At 35.2% G+C, this 16,253-nt stretch overlaps 1 protein-coding gene and 1 pseudogene across 1 annotated transcript in view; one reads left to right on the forward strand and one right to left on the reverse strand.

The window, feature by feature from the left end:
• The window catches only part of Gmds (GDP-mannose 4,6-dehydratase), a 642,352-nt gene that overhangs the window by 517,742 nt on the left and 108,357 nt on the right, over positions 1-16,253 (reverse strand). The gene's annotated exons all lie outside the window — the stretch shown is intronic.
• LOC143401698 (grpE protein homolog 2, mitochondrial-like) overlaps positions 4,554-16,253 on the forward strand; it is a 52,003-nt pseudogene continuing 40,303 nt past the window's right edge.

A 16,253-nucleotide genomic window follows, 5' to 3' on the forward strand; every position in this document is an offset into this window, starting at 1 on the left:
GACAAACTCTAGATATGTCAGAGAGGTGGGAGAGGAAGGGAGGGGGCAGGGGGTTAGCAATGATGGTGGAATGTGATGGACATCATTATCCAAAGTACATGTATGAAGACATGAATTGGTATGAACATACTTTATAAACAGAGATATGAAAAATTGTGCTCTATATGTGTAATAAGAATTGTAATGCATTCTGCTGCCATGTATTTAAAAAGTAAAATCAATTTTAAAAAGTCACATTTTGTAATCAATCCTGTAATTGCTCTTCTTTCTTTAGCCCCAGTATGGAGTCCCATCTTCCCACCCAGACTTAACAAAAATGGGACACCATAACTACTGGGAATTTGTGACCTCTAAAGCAGTTGGGGATGTTTGAAGTTTCTTGGGTATCTTCAGTTTTAAAAAGCTTAAAATATCCCTTTCAGATTCAAAAGTTCCTACCAGATATCCAGGAAAAAGAAAAATAATGCAAACCTTATGATTATCATGACTTGACCTAAAGCTGGAACTGGAACTACCCTATGGGTCCTGGAAATGACAGGGCTGCCAAGGAAGTGTATACAACATTAATGTAGAAGTCCTACATAAATTCAGGCAGAACGGCAAGGCAAGGCATACAAGGGACACATTTTGTGGTTCATTAAAACCTCCAGCAGATATTTTTCAGACTTCTTGACATAAATATTCTGGTTTACGGACTCACATGGAGAAGAAAAGAAAGGGTTTGTGCTTTTCATCCCAATATTACCATGTGCATGGTTTTTACATGCTCAATACGTTAACTAAATCAGTCCATAACCTGTCCAATTCAGGCCAGGACAAGCCAGGTTGGCCTACACTACCATCACAAATGTTAAATCAATCAATGACAAAATACAGTAGTAGAAAAATATTTGCAAGAAGAATTAAAAATATGGCAATAGGATAAAAAGGCCTAGGAGTATAAAGCTTTGTTGTTGTTGTGTTGTTTTGAAGACAACACTTTCCATGTATCAAAATTCTCTTGAAATAACAAATGAAAATGCACTTTCCATGTCTCAAAATTCTCTTGAAATAACAAGTGAAAATGCTGTGTGTCCTACCTTAGTTGCATAGGATGTTTAAAAAAAAAAAAAAAAAAAAAGGCAGAGGTACAGGGGATGGGGGTGAGGGGAAGCTGTGATTATTTAGAAAGCTGATGTGAAACAGACCTGACCAGCACTGAACCCTGTCAATAAGGTCTTGTTCTTCTCACCCAGGCTGCTTCTCAAACTTTCCAACCACACTGGAACATTCTGAACCAGCAGTGGCACTAGCTTCCTCCTCATTTCCTTGCCAGGCCTTTCCAGTGATAGGGCCCAGGCTACACAATGAGTGGGAAACAAGCCGAGCGTGGGCTCCTGGTCTCCTGCCCAGGGAGCCCAGCTGGCCTCCCCTGGGGGCCTCCAAGGGAGACAGGGTATCTGAGCAGGCAGGCGTCCTCTGAGCTATCAGGATGGTTGTTTCTACCTTCTCTTGAAGCACAGGCTGATAGAGAATGCTCCAATCAGACTAATGGCTGAAATGTCATACCAATGGAGAACCTGCAACTCACATTAAGTTCTGACACTTGACTCCTCTGAGACAAAGGCACGAGCCAGCTAAATCTCTAACTTGTTAATTATAAACACAATTACTCTGGTATAAATCCCAAATTGGCTTCAAACCCTGTTGCAAAAACTTTCTAATTTAAAAGATAATGTCCCAACCATGACCCTTTCAAATTTAATTTTGCATATGGTTATTAAGGGCATCTATTTCATATAAAATTCTATACTATTTTAGGCAATCACCATTGCTTTAATGTTTTCAAGACACAGAATTTTATTGGTCTTATTCTCAGAAGAACTCGGCTAGGAAGTTAAGCAGCCATTTGGAAACAGGCAACTGAGGCGAAGGAGGTTAGCAAACTTACCAAACAGTATACCACTAGTTACAGACAAAACCAGAACTAGAATCCAAGTCCTTCATTATTTTAAACTAGAAAATAATCTCCTTACTTATTCTGCTCCACCTGGAAACTACCAAAACAATGTCAAGACCCAACAAAATAATAAGAGACCATAAAGGAATCGTTTTTCAAACCAGTTTGATTTAGTCATTTCCCATTACAGGGTGTTTTATGAATTAAACAAGGTTTCCAGTTTTAATCAAGTGACCCAAACCCAGAAAAGTCAAGTAATTTTAGAACACTCAGAACTCAGAAGAGAGAGAAAGGATACAGTGCCTGAGATTTCCCAGGTCTCAGTTATGGGCATATATGCGCCTGTGGGGCAGTGCAGTATCATGTGGGAGTAGAACTGACTTGGTAGTGGACATATGTCAGAGGGAGGGATGGGGCCCCTGCCAAGAGCCAAAGGATCAGGTTTCAGTGTGCTTGACACCTACCATTAGGAGTCACATAAAAATTAAGCATAATCCTAAAAATTAATAGTCATATTTTGACTATTATATAAAAAATGACTTAAAACTCCACATCTATTTAAAAAAAATAAAGGAAACAGAGAAAGTTTCCCCCTTCTCCTAGTGGTCAGAGATGGCTAGAAAAAGCACTCAACTGATCTTCACACCCACCCATAAATGTTTCTTTTCTCTCTTCCAAAGTGAATGAGCCTATAGCCAAGGTGGACAAATGGAAAGGAATGTTCTCATGTGCAACCTGAGAGCACAGCCCCTCTGAACTGCAGGCTAAATCACATTGTATGTTTCTGTTTATGCATCGTTTAGCAGCTTCTTTGAACAGGATAAGATAAGTAGTACTAAGCTGGAGAAACTGCACCAGTAATAAAATGAATCTCTTTGTTTAGGTCATCAAGCATTAGGAAACAGAACACCCTGTCTGCATCACGAGAACACACTCATTTACTCAGCCTTTCATGCTTTTACTCTGGGTATTCTAGTTATTCTAAAAAGACCAACTTCACAGCAAATCTCCACTATAATATCAAGAAAATTCATCCCTCTATTAAAACAACTACAAACACCTCCATAATTAACAGAGGATGCTGTTTTGAATCAGAACAAAAACTTCCAGTGATTTAACCACTAGAGTGTGAAGCATCTAGAGGCAGAATATATTGGAAAAGTACTTACACCTGGTTCATGTTTGTCAAATCACTGGATAAAATCTCTGTCAAACTCACTGAATTCAAAAGACCATGGGGATTAATTAATCCAACCCTTTCATTTTACAGATCAGGAAATTAAGACTCAAAACAGTTAAATGTTTAGTGTATAGTCATACACTGAGGAATGCATACACACACAAAATGGCTCTGGATCCCAGACCTCAGAATTGTGTACCAAAAATGCTTAACACCTACAATGAGTGTGGACAGGTTACTATACCTGTAAAATACTCTATGACATTACCAGAATATTTTACTATTCAGTAAAATATAGTAAAATACTATATAGTAAAATACTCTATGACATTACCAGAATGAAGAATTAAGAACAAAGTCAATAACAATCAATAGTGATTTAACCGATTTGACTGACAGAAAGAAAATGAGGGCACCATCAATATTTAAAGACTCCTATTCCATATTGTCTTCAAAGATAAAAATTATTTCCCTCATAAAACCACTGTCAACAAAGAACCAACCTTTCCTCCCTTTGATTTGCCTCTTGATATGATGGGCATACCTCTGAAGAATGAAGAACTAACTAAGCCCAACAGTTAGGACATTCTTTGCCTGTGACTGCCTCTTCCCTCATTGCCAGAAAAAAAGCCATCTAAGCAGGTGCTCAGTGGCTACACATGCACCACATGGAAAAGAGAGTAGCTCTATGGCCAAACACCACACCTCCAAGTGACCAGTGAGTGCAAAGTTAATACTAAGATCTTAGAAAGAAGCCAGACCTCCAGTCATCCTGCACATTGGCCTACCAGAGTTCTCTCCCTCAAAACATTCTGTTTCAAAAGGTTATAGATGTTAGTTTTTGTGTCCATTGTCAGTTAGGATACATTTTTACTTATCAAAAACATAAAAGAAAAAAAGATATGCTATAAAAAAAATTTCCCAATTTGATTTTCCCAATTTAATTTATTTTAAAAATTACATAATTACAAATTTCCGCCTCATTTTTCATCCAGTATGAAGACTGAAGTTTTTTGTGTTTGTGATCTTATAGATTATTCCTTCTGGTAATTGTTCATGTTTAGATCCTCTACCCATTTTATATCCTCTACCCATTTTCTAATAGGCTATATTTTGCCAATTGGTTTATTTGTTTCTAAATATCTAGAAAACGTATAAAATTACCTCATTTCATTTCCCAAAAAAGCTTCTCAAAAACTGATACTTGAAATGTGTTACTAGATTTTCAGTAGTAGAATTTCCATAACAACATAGTTTGAAATACACATTCCTTGCAAATTGCAAATGTTTATTGTAAACTCTTAATTTAATGAAGTGGGAAGAAAACAAATACCAATTGAACTCTAGGTATACTTGCACAACCCAGCATTTGAAATAGTATTAGTGTAAACAAACTAAAATAACCATTTATTTTGGGCAAATGCTATAAGGAAAATGGAGTTAAAGTTTTTAAAACAAGCAGATAGAGGGCAAGCTGTTATTGATGAGGTATAGAAAGATAACTTTAAATGATTAGGAGAAAGGCAACAAAGAGAAACCCCAATACACACAGTTCCAAAACTGGCTGAAAAATCTCAAAGGTAAATCCAAAGGCACTTGTTAACAGTCCGCATGCATGCAGGGTGGTACAAGATCTTAAGAAACACAAAGGGCAAGCCCACAAGCTCATCTCCATAGAAATAAAAAGGTATGCCCAAGAAATACAGTACCCACTGGTTTTCTTTAATGTAAGCTCCTATAGTTGGAACCCTTTTGTTTTTCTCTCCCTCCCACATTCTTGACATTCATGTTGAGTTTTGAATTTTTTTTGAAAAAAAAAAAAAAACATCCTGTGACCTACTATTGCTCCAAATAGCGAGCACTTGAACAATTCTCTACATATATGCCACATATGCCCTAATGGTCAACATTCATCCATCCTCATGAGAACCCTATGGAGTTGTACTACTATTACCTCCATTTTACAGAGGAGGAAATGGAGGCAAATTGAAACTAAAGTAACCTACCCAAAGTCTAACAGACCTAGAGCAAGAATTAATCTAGGTATATTTCTAATTATTTATATGGTAATTTGCTTCATTAATAGATTCAAGCACTCTATACTGATGGGTCTGCAGATATTTTAAAATAAAATTTGGTTTCTACAGATTCTATTAACAATAGAAAACAAGCTGGACTGGTGAATATCAAACACTCACTTAGGCCATAGGTGTTATGGAATGGATAACAGGAAGGAAATAAGAGATTCAGTCCCTGCCCTATTGCTCTGAGAAGTATCTGGGCAGCCAGGCATTTCCTGGCCTAGATAGGATTATGCTTCAACACTGGCCGGGATCTCTAGATTTCACATGCATCAGCACACCCACACGTGGACAGGATGAGAATAATAAGCAGGTAACTGCTAATCAAACATTCTGTTATCAGAGAATGCCATTAGATGCATGAGTCATAGACAGAAGGTGGCAAGGCTTTGTGGATGAAAGAAAAGCTATGAAATACTACCACACTGACCTCTTCTATACTGAATGGCACAGTGCCCTGGATAAATAAATCACCACACTTGAGCATGAAATCAACGATGGGAAAAAACAGAGGAAATACAAGAAGCATATCCTATCAAAATCCTTTCAAAGATCTGACTAACTAGCCAATTCTGTGCTGGTGTGAATAACTCCTTTCAAGTTTAGAACAATATACTAGCTCAAAGTTTTTATAAATCAGGGATCCAAATACATTGATAAGGATTTTATAAATTTGCAGGGAAGTTAATAATAAATTAATCAACAACTTCATACTTACATAATAATCTCTTTAAAGTAAATAATTATTAAGTATATAAAAATTTAAATTGTACTTATTTTGAAAACCAAGTTTCTTTTCCCCTTATTCTCCCCTTCCTATCTTTCACAGTGACATTCGATACAATTAAAGGCTGTTCTTTGCAAAGTGCATTATAATGTAGTTCTAATCATTTAAGCGATTTATAGAAGAAATTATTTTTTGAAGGTACGCTAACTAAAACAGTGCTGCACTTTGTCCAGTGAATTTGGAAGAAAAAAAAAACCTTTGTACTGAAAAGAAAAGACTTATAAAATTTTTATATTTACCTGATTTATTGATGTTTCCTTATACATTTCTTTTTATAATTTGTGTCCTGGTTAAGGCAGAAAGAACAAAGTAAATGCTGTTTATGACTTTAAAAAGATCATATACAAATAAACAAATATTGATGACAATACCTTTCTTCTGTCACTGCACATTCAACAGGTTGCTGCTAAAATATTGCTGTTGATTATATAAGATTTTTATTTACAAATATTCTTTCTCATTTAAACCAATTTCTTTCAGGGATACAATTAATTAACATAATTCAGTTAAGTTTGATCTTAAAATATGTACATGTCATGACAGAAATGTCTTTTTATTGGATCCCTGATCTATTTCTGATCTGCTCTGCAACTATAGAGTGCCTGCCATGCAGAAAACACTGCATCCCACTAAAGAAAAATGCAAATTAAAAACTGTGCTTTATAAGGCTTAGGATAGGTAGTTCAGTGGTGGAGCACTTGCCTAATATGTATAAGGCCCTGCTCAATACACAGGACCAAAGTACTTTAAAATCCACTGAAAGACAGATGAAATTCAAGTGTATGTGCATAAGAGTAAACATAGAACTCTGTAAGCGTACACCCAGAAAGTTGCAGATGATAAAGCTAATAATGCTAACCAATATTCAGAGATCAGGGATAGGTGGAATGTTATAAGAACAACTGTTAAGTCATGGACATAAACAGCTCTTAGTGAGAACAATTTTTATTCTCCTGGAATGTGGCATTTGGAGGTAGTAGGTTCAGCTAGTAAAACTCAAGAAGTTTTTGGGTGAGTGCGTTCTCCATATTGTATGCTACATTGTACATTAGGGTGCTACCACACAGAGAAAGCATTCCAAACCATTGGGGGGCAAGGCTCAGAGAGAATCACAATTTTTAAAGTATCATACTTGCTCTCTGTATCCCAGGGTTACTACATGAAGGCTGTACAATCCAGGTGTTTCTAGATAGTTCACCTCCAATACAGAAACAAACTCCTGGTGAAGAAACCAAGATTATAGTTCAAATCTCCACAGTGCCAAAGCTTTAAGCTTTGTTTTGTTTGTTGTTTTGTTTTCTTTCACCAACAGCAGTGGGGGTTTAGCTCTTATTCAACCATAATTTTTTAAAATCTGTACTCAATAAGACTGACAATATTTCAAGTTTCCACTAAAAAAGAACACCACTGAAGGAGGGGTAGAGGTTTCTAGGTAAAAAATAGTACTACTAAAAATGCCCTACCCTAGGGATTAGACACCACCCCTATCTTGGTCTGCACAGCACCAAGTTCCCCACCTGGCCAAAGCCTCAGGCTGAAGCAGAGATGAGTGTTAATTAAGTTTAATGTAGAAGGCAAAAAGCAAGAGCCTCTGACCAGACTATCCAGACCACATACACCTTTAGGTCTAATCCTAGGATACTGAAATATCTAACCACTGCTTCAGCTTTCCCACTGTTCTTCCTCATGATAAACATATTAGGGATATTTAACCACATTTTAAAGATTTGGGTCACATATTTAAGCCATCACCTTTGTGTAGGTATGACATCAACATTATATTGCAGCATATAGGTTCTTCAAAGTATTATTACTTCTACCAAATCAACATCATCTATATTACTGATTCCTTCTAGTTGCTAATTATACTAAGAGAATTACCTCACTTACATTTCACAATATCATAGTGACACAGCAGACACAATCCTTGTATTTCCAGATTAGAAAATTAAAGTTCAAAAAGTTTAAATCCCTTGTTCAAAGTCATAGAGCTAGAGGACTTGACAAAATATAATCACTTTATCTAATCCTAGCTACAATGTTATTTCCACAATACTTCTGATTCAATGTAACTCAAAATATTTCAGATAAAATAACACTTCTTAAAAAAATAAATTTATTGAAGAGGCTATCTTTTCTCCAATGCATGTTCTTGGCACCTTTATCTAATATAATTGTAATTTTGTGGGTTAGTCTCTGTGTCCTCTATTCTGTACTATTGGTCTACCAGTCTGTTTTGGTGCCAATACCCTGCTGTTTTTGTTACCATTGCTCTGTAGTATAGTTTAAGATCTGGTATAGCGATGCCACCTGCTTCACTCTTCCTGCTAAGGATTGCTTTAGCTATTCTGGGTCTCTTATTTTTCCAGATGAATTTCATGATTGCTTTTTCTTTCTATGAGGAATGTCACTGGAATTGTGATCGGAATTGGATTAAATCTATATAGTGCTTTTGGTAGTATGGTTATTTTGATAATATTAATTCTGCCTATCCAAGAGCAAGGTAGATCTTTCTATCTTCTAAGGTCTTCTTTGATTTCTTTCTTTAGGTTTCTGTAATTTTCATTATAATGATCTTTCATTTCTTTAGTTAAGTTGATTCCCAAGTATTTTAATTTTTTTCTTTTTGAGGCTATTGAGAATGGGGTAGTTTTCCTCGTTTCCCTTTCTGAGGATTTGTCACTGATATACAGAAATGTCTTTGATTTATGGGTGTTGGTTTTATATCCTGCTACTTTGCTGAATTCACTTACTAGTTCTAGAAGTTTTCTGGTGGAACTTTTAGGGTCTTCCAGGTATAAAATCATATCATCAGCAAATAGTGCCAATTTGAGTTCTTCTTTTCCTATGTGTCTCTTTAATTTTTTTCATCTAAGTGCTCTGACCAGTGTTTCAAGAACTATGTAGCAAACTACAGGGACACATCTTCATCTATGTTTATAGCAGCACAATTCACAATAGCTAAACTGTGGAACCAACCTAGGTGCCCTTCAGTAGATGAATGGATAAAACAATGTGGCATATATACACAATGGAATATTACTCAGCAATAAAAGAGAATAAAATCATGGCATTTGCAGGTAAATGGATGGTGTTAGAGAAGATTAACTTGATTGGCTAAGTGAAGTTAGCCAATCCCAAAAAAAACAAATGCTGAATGTTTTCTTTGATATAAGGAGGCTGATTCATAGTAGGATAGGGAGCTGGAGCATGGGAGGGATAGGCAAACTCTAAATAGGGCAGAGGGGTTAGAGGGGAAGCAAGTGGGGAGGAGTTTATTAATGATGGTGGAATGTGATAATCATTATTATCCAAAGTACAGGTATGAAGACAAAAATTGGTGTGAATATACTATGTATACAACCAGAGATATGAAAAATTGTGCTCTACATGTGTAATAAAAATTGTAATGCATTCTTCTGTCATATATAAATAAAAAATAAACTAATTAATTAATTTCTATAAAAACTCATGTAAAGTTTAACATAAAAATAACTCTTAAATTTAAGTACTATCAGGTATTACCCTGACAATACACTAATAAAAACCACTGCTTAAATAAATCCCTCCACCAAGTACACTTAATAAATGTGTGTGTGTGTGTGTGTGTGTGTGTGTGTGTGTGTGCAGATTCACTCAAAGGGACTTCTACACTTCAGGTTTAAAAAAAAAAGTGAGTGTATACTTTGAATTGTTAAAAGCAGATTTGGGGCAATCAATCAACTGACAAACAACTATTAATATCTAAAGCACTATATGATAAGATATACTAAATTTTCAAAAAAGATAAAATGCATTTCCTATCCTCAGGAGTTTATAACCTAGTGAGAGAAGAACAGGGAACAATACATCACTACCACCATCATCATTTTAGCAATAACATTAATACTAATATTAATTCACTGTGTATTTATAATGGTTTAAGACAACCCTGACCAGCAGAAATATAATGTGCAACATAGATGTAATTCAGCATTTTCACTTGTCACATTTTAAAAAGGTAAAAGTTTAACAATATATTATTTAACTCAACATATCTAGAATATTATCATGTTAATGTTAATAAACAATTGAGATATTTTGCATTCTTTTGTCTTAAAGTCTTCAAAACCCAGTGTTTTATACTTTTGCAGATCTCAATTCAAATTTAAATTTCCATCATAAATATCTGATGTATATTTAGATTTCATAAAGTTTATGATTTAAAAGAGTAGATTAACATGCCCATATCCAAATTGCACTAAAAATACTTAAAAGTTTTCCAAAAACTGTATTGGTTTTTTAAAAGATTCATTTTGCTTCAATCTTCTCATAAGTTGAGAAAACCAGTTCACTTTTTCCTAATAACCAATTTGACTTTGAGGCAAAAGTATATTCTTTCAAAACTACATCTGTTAAAATTAAGTAAACTTAATATCTTGTGTCAAATTAGTATTAACATCAAATTCAAAGGTGCATTTGTATAAACTGGAAAGCAAATTCAAATTTATCAGTATCAACAAAGCATTCTTTAAATTTTTTCAAGTTTTGTAGCCAATATATTTAATAGTATTTATACATAACTTTGCTAGATATGTCTAAATCATATTATTGACTTCAACTATTAAAACTTACAACTTTAACATAAATTTTCATACTTACCTAGCAATGTCACATATTAGTTTTTCTTTCCTTCAAGTTTTGAATTTAGTTCATACAAATTAGTGTTACATGAGTGAGAGAATGTAAACCACATTGCAATGTTTTCTTGTTAAGCACTAAATATTTGGCAACTGTTCCTTTTGTTTCAAGAAACAAAAGAAGATCTTATATTGGAGTAAATATTACAAGTTGTAATACTCATGCATGGCTCTATCAGTAAGTATCGGCAAAAAGCACAAGATCATTCTCTTCGCTGTCTTCTATTTCTTTCAACAAGTCCATAAACCAGTAGTAGATTTGCACACAGAGAATGAACAATTTTCCCTACTGTATCTATGACACGTTTTACAGAGATTGCTTCAGAATATGATGGAAAGCAAATAGGGAAATATTTTAAAATTCCAATAAATTCAAATATTTGATCTGGAAAACTGACATGAATAAAATTAATTTTTTCATCATCTGAAAATCTTTGACATGTAAAACATCCAAAAATATCTAGGCTATGACGCTAACATTCTGAGCAACAAATTTATAACATTTTTTTTCTGCAAAATAATTTTATTTATTTACTTATTTATTTGTGATTAAAAACAATACCTTTACTTATTTATTTATTATTTTTAAATATAAATGACAGCGGGATATATTACATTTCTTATTACACGTATACAGCACAATTTTTCATATCTATGTTTATATATAAAGTATGTTGCCACCAATTCTTATCTTCATACATGTATTTTGGATAATGATGTCTATCACATTCCACCATTCTTTCTAATCCCCTGCCCCCTCCATTTCCCTCCCACCCCTCTGCCCTATCTAGAATTCATCTACTCCTCCTATGCTCCCCATCTCTACCCCACTATGAATCAGCCTCCTTAGATCAGAGAAAACATTCAGCATTTGCCTTTTTGGGATTTGCTAACATCACTTAGCATTATCTTCTTCAATGCCATCCATTTACCTTCAAATGCCATGATTTTATTCTCTTTTATTACTGAGTAAAATTCCATTGTGTATATATGCCACATTTTTTAATCCATTCATCTACTGAAGGGCATCTAGGTTGGTTCCACAGTTTAACTATTGTGAATTGTGCTGCTATAAATATTGATGTGGCTGTGTCCCTGTAGTATGCTGTTTTTAAATCCTTTGGGTATACTCCAAGGAGAGGGATAACTTGGTCAAATGGTGGTTCCATTCCCAGATTTCCAAGAATCTACATACTGCTTTCCATATTGGGTGCACCAATTTGCAATCCTTCCAGCAGTGTATGAGTGTACCTTTTTCCCTACATCCTTGCCAACACTTATGGTTGTTTGTCTTCATAATAGGTGCCATTCTGACTGGAGTGAGATGATATCTTAGAGTAGTTTTGATTTGCATTTCTCTAATTGCTAGAGATGATGAACATTTTTTCATATATTTGTTGATTGATTGAATATCGTCTTCTGAGAAGTGTCTGTTCAGGTCCTTGTCCCATTTATTGATTGGGTTATTTGTGTTTTTGGTGCTTAGCTTTTTGAGTTCTTTATATACCCTAGAGATTACTGCTCTATCTGATGTGTGAGGGGTAAAAATTTGCTCCCAGGATGTAGGCTCTGTTCACCTCACAGATTGTTTCTTTTGCCAAGAAGAAACTTTTTAGTTTGAGTGCATCCCATTTATTGATTCTTGGTTTTAATTCTTGCACTATAGGTATCTTATTAAGGAAGTTGGGGCCTAAATCCCACATGATGAAGATTAGGGCCTACTTTCTCTTCTGTTAGACAGAGAGTTTCTGGTTTAATTCCTAGGTCCTTGATTCACTTTGAGTTAAGTCTTGTGTATGGTGAGAAATAGGGGTTTAATTTCATTTTCTTGCATATGAATTTCCAGTTTTCCCAGCACCATTTATTGCAGATGCTATTTGTTTTTTTGAAGATGCATGTTTTTGGCACCTTTGTCTAATATAAGATAATTGTAATTTTGTGAGTTAGTCTCTGTGTCCTCTATTCTGTACCATTGGTCTACTAGTCTATTTTGATGCCAATACCATGCTGTTTTTTATTACTATTGCTCTGTAGTATAGTTTAAGGTCTAGTATAGAGATGCCACGTGCTTCACTCATCCTGCTAAGGACTGCTTTAGCTATTCTGAGTCTCCTATTTTTCAGAGTGAATTTCATGATTCTAACATTCTGAGCCACAAATTTATAACATTTCTTTATAAGCTGATTCTTTGTTTGTTTTGGGGGGTTTGTTTTGTTTTATTTGTACCAAGGATTGAACCCAAGGACTCTTTAACTTCTGAGCCACATCCCCAGTTCTTTTTATATTTTATTTTGAGACAGAGTCTTGCTACATGCTTAGGGCCTCCCTAAGTTGCTAACACTGACTTTGAACTCCTTAGTGATCCACCTGCCTCGGCCTCCTGAGCTTCTGGAATTATAGGTACATACAACGTAGCCAACTTTTTGATAGTTTTTAAGTCTTTGAAATAAAGGGTATCTAAAGTATTAACTAGACAGTGAATCATGTATCATACAATTTATCTAAATCTTTTAAAAAAAAGTACTTGAAATTTTTTTCATTTCAAATAAACTGATGGTTTATATGGTTAGAAAGGTCTCACAGTCTACAGCCAATGAAAGATTTAATTAAAGATAGTTAAGAATATTTTCTTTATTGTACTTTTGTCTTATAATATTCCACTAAAATTTTAGTAATATATATTTTTTTGGGGGGAAGGGCATCTCCCCACCTAAAAATGGTTCCTTATTTAGTACCTGAATTCAAGCCATTTTCTAGGTAGCCAAAATAACAAGTTTTGTTAAAAATTTCTGTTTAAAATTTGTTGAGCATTAAATGCTAATTTCAAGCAAACTTCCTTTTTGACCTTTGAGAGGAAACTTCTAATCAAATTCACTATGAATTTATTGAAATTCTTAATATTTCCCACCTTATTTTCTTTCAATTATTTTTTCACATAGGTTTTATCTTTTGCTCCAGAATAGCAAATTGTAAATGCTATGAAATCCATAGTCTCTTTCTGTTCTCACTGCTCTCATCACAGTGCCAGTTTCTGCATTTATACTCAATTCTTCAGCTATTGTAGTACAATTGAGTTTTGAATTTAAAAATTTGTTCATAATTATTTTAACTAAAATAAATAAACATTTCAATTTAATTGCCAATGATAATGTTCACGCTCATTGTAACTTATGTTATATGCATAAAATGTCCAAATAAACACACTACAATGTTAGAATATGGAAAAAATATGTACTCAGATTAGTTAATACCAACAAGAATAACTCATTTAACATAAAAAAGATCAGTACAGTGTTTATGTATGAAATATACTAAAGGCTAATATAGTCTTCCAAAACAAGAAAGCTATGATTTTAATAGAAATATATTTTTTTCATTGCTTCTGTTTTAAAAATTCAGTACCTCACCTGTGGCAGCCACATTTTAATCATTTGAAAATCACATGTGGCTCATGGTTACCATGTTTAGACAACGTAGAGGTAAGCTCTGACCTCAAATGTTTATGTGAACCAGCTATACAATTCTTACAACTTTAAATGCTCTCCAAATATTTACTATAATTATCCCCATGTCACAGACAATGAAACTGAGGCAAAAAGAATTATGTGACTTGTCCAAAGTCATCCAATCCTTAACTGTGAAACCAAGATTTATGTCCAGTGTGACCCAAGAGACTCCTCCTCATTATTTCAAACTGTCAAAACTTCAACAAGGACAAAAAGTTTAATGACAGATGGGACAAGAGGTGCACAGTGTATTTAAAAACATGAATTAAATGACTTGGTAATTAAAAGAAGGCCAGGCCCCTTAGGAAAACATGGTAGAAAAGGAGAAAAGACATGAACTGAATAGTCAGAGATAAATATCACAGAGGACCAGGATAAGCAGCTGAGGGCAGGCAGGAGCACGTATGTGAACTGTGAGCAGAGAGTTAGTCAGTCATAAACAGATAACGGTGATCACCTTTTTAGTGACTACAGCAAACTAAATGGTCCCCTGAGATATGGCCAAGTCCCAATCACTGGAAACTGTGACTGTTAGCACATATGGAAAAATAGTCTTGGCAGATGTGATTAAATTAAGAAAAGATTTCCTGAGTTAAATTCAGGAAAGATTATCCAGAATACCTGGATAATGCCATCTCAAACATTCTTATAAGACAGAGGTGGTGGGATTCCAGACAGAGGGAAGCAGAGATTGCAATGAGGCCACAAATCAAAGGATTATTTGGAAAAGGAGCTGAAAAAAGGAGGGAACAGAGATAGCCCTAGAGTCTCTGAGGAAGTTTGAGCCTGCTGACCTACACCTCGACTTTAGACTTCCAGGCTATAAGATGATAAATCCATTGCATTTCCAATGATTTGTTACAGCAGTCACAAGAAACTAATACCGTTACTATGAACTTTTCAAATCCTATATTTAAGCTGGGTACAAGGATGTATACCTATAATTCCAGCTACTTGGGAGGCTGAGGCAGGAAGATTGTAAATTTGAGACCTATCGGACAAAACAGTGAGATCTTGTTTCAAATAAAATTTTTAAAATACAATTTTATACAAAGGTGCCTAGCAAATCAGCAAGTGGAAAATATAGTGGAGTGATTTCCATTTTTTTTTAAGGGGGCAGTTGCTGGGGATTGAACCAACGGCCTCACTAAGTGCTAAGCAAGCTCCATACTATGAAGCTATATCCCTAGTCCCTTCTAAATTTATTTAATGACAGAATCCCAAGCTAGCACCTGTTAGCATCTGGCAGACCTAGTCCCTAGCATTCCTCTAACAAAGTGTGGGAAATCCTAACCCAATGTACATTCCAGAAAGCATGTAACTCAGGTTAATAAGTCTGAACTCTATTCAAACAACAATGCAGACCCATTAAAGAAGGTTTTTGAGAAATGTTGCAATAAGTTCACCATCCAAGACAAAGCCCTGTGACCCTGGATTTGGGATGCCTTCAAAGGGGCAGAAGGTACTGCTGTGGGATATGCAACATGAGCATCTGAGCTAGCCACCTCAGCCAACAGTGCTGCTCCCAAGCCCAGTGTAACTACCGCCTCTAGGAAGTTCTACAAGTCCTGAAGGACACTGACAAACTGAAGAGGCTTCAGGGTGACAAGTGAGAAATGACAGGAAAGAAGTGTTGCTCCTAGAGAATAATATTCAAAGGGGAAACAAAATAGCAATATCTCTAAATAAGTGAAGGGCTGAAATGTAACAGAAAAAAAGAAAGAGGAAGGTGCGACAAAAGCCAAAAGTGAAGAGTCATGGGGAGCATGAAGGGTCAACAAGGAGCTGTCCACAGGCTTGGCAGAGCAGCCCTTGTGTATCTGGATATTCTGTGGAGAGTGGAAGACAAGTCACTAGTGTCATAGGAAAAGAAAACCCACCCTAAGTAGAGAGGTGGTCCTGACAACTGATAAACTTCCTCCAACTCCAAGATTCCATTACCTGAACTAACTGGCACCTGTTTGTCATACCCACAAGCAAAACCAGAATAATAACTGAATTTAAAAAAAAAAAAAAAAAAAAGGTGTTAAACTAAGGGTGAACTTCAAAATATTGAAACATCTGTGTACCATAGGAACTAC

Source organism: Callospermophilus lateralis, chromosome 6, assembly GCF_048772815.1.
Source record: "Callospermophilus lateralis isolate mCalLat2 chromosome 6, mCalLat2.hap1, whole genome shotgun sequence".
NCBI classification, from domain to species: Eukaryota; Metazoa; Chordata; class Mammalia; order Rodentia; family Sciuridae; genus Callospermophilus; species Callospermophilus lateralis.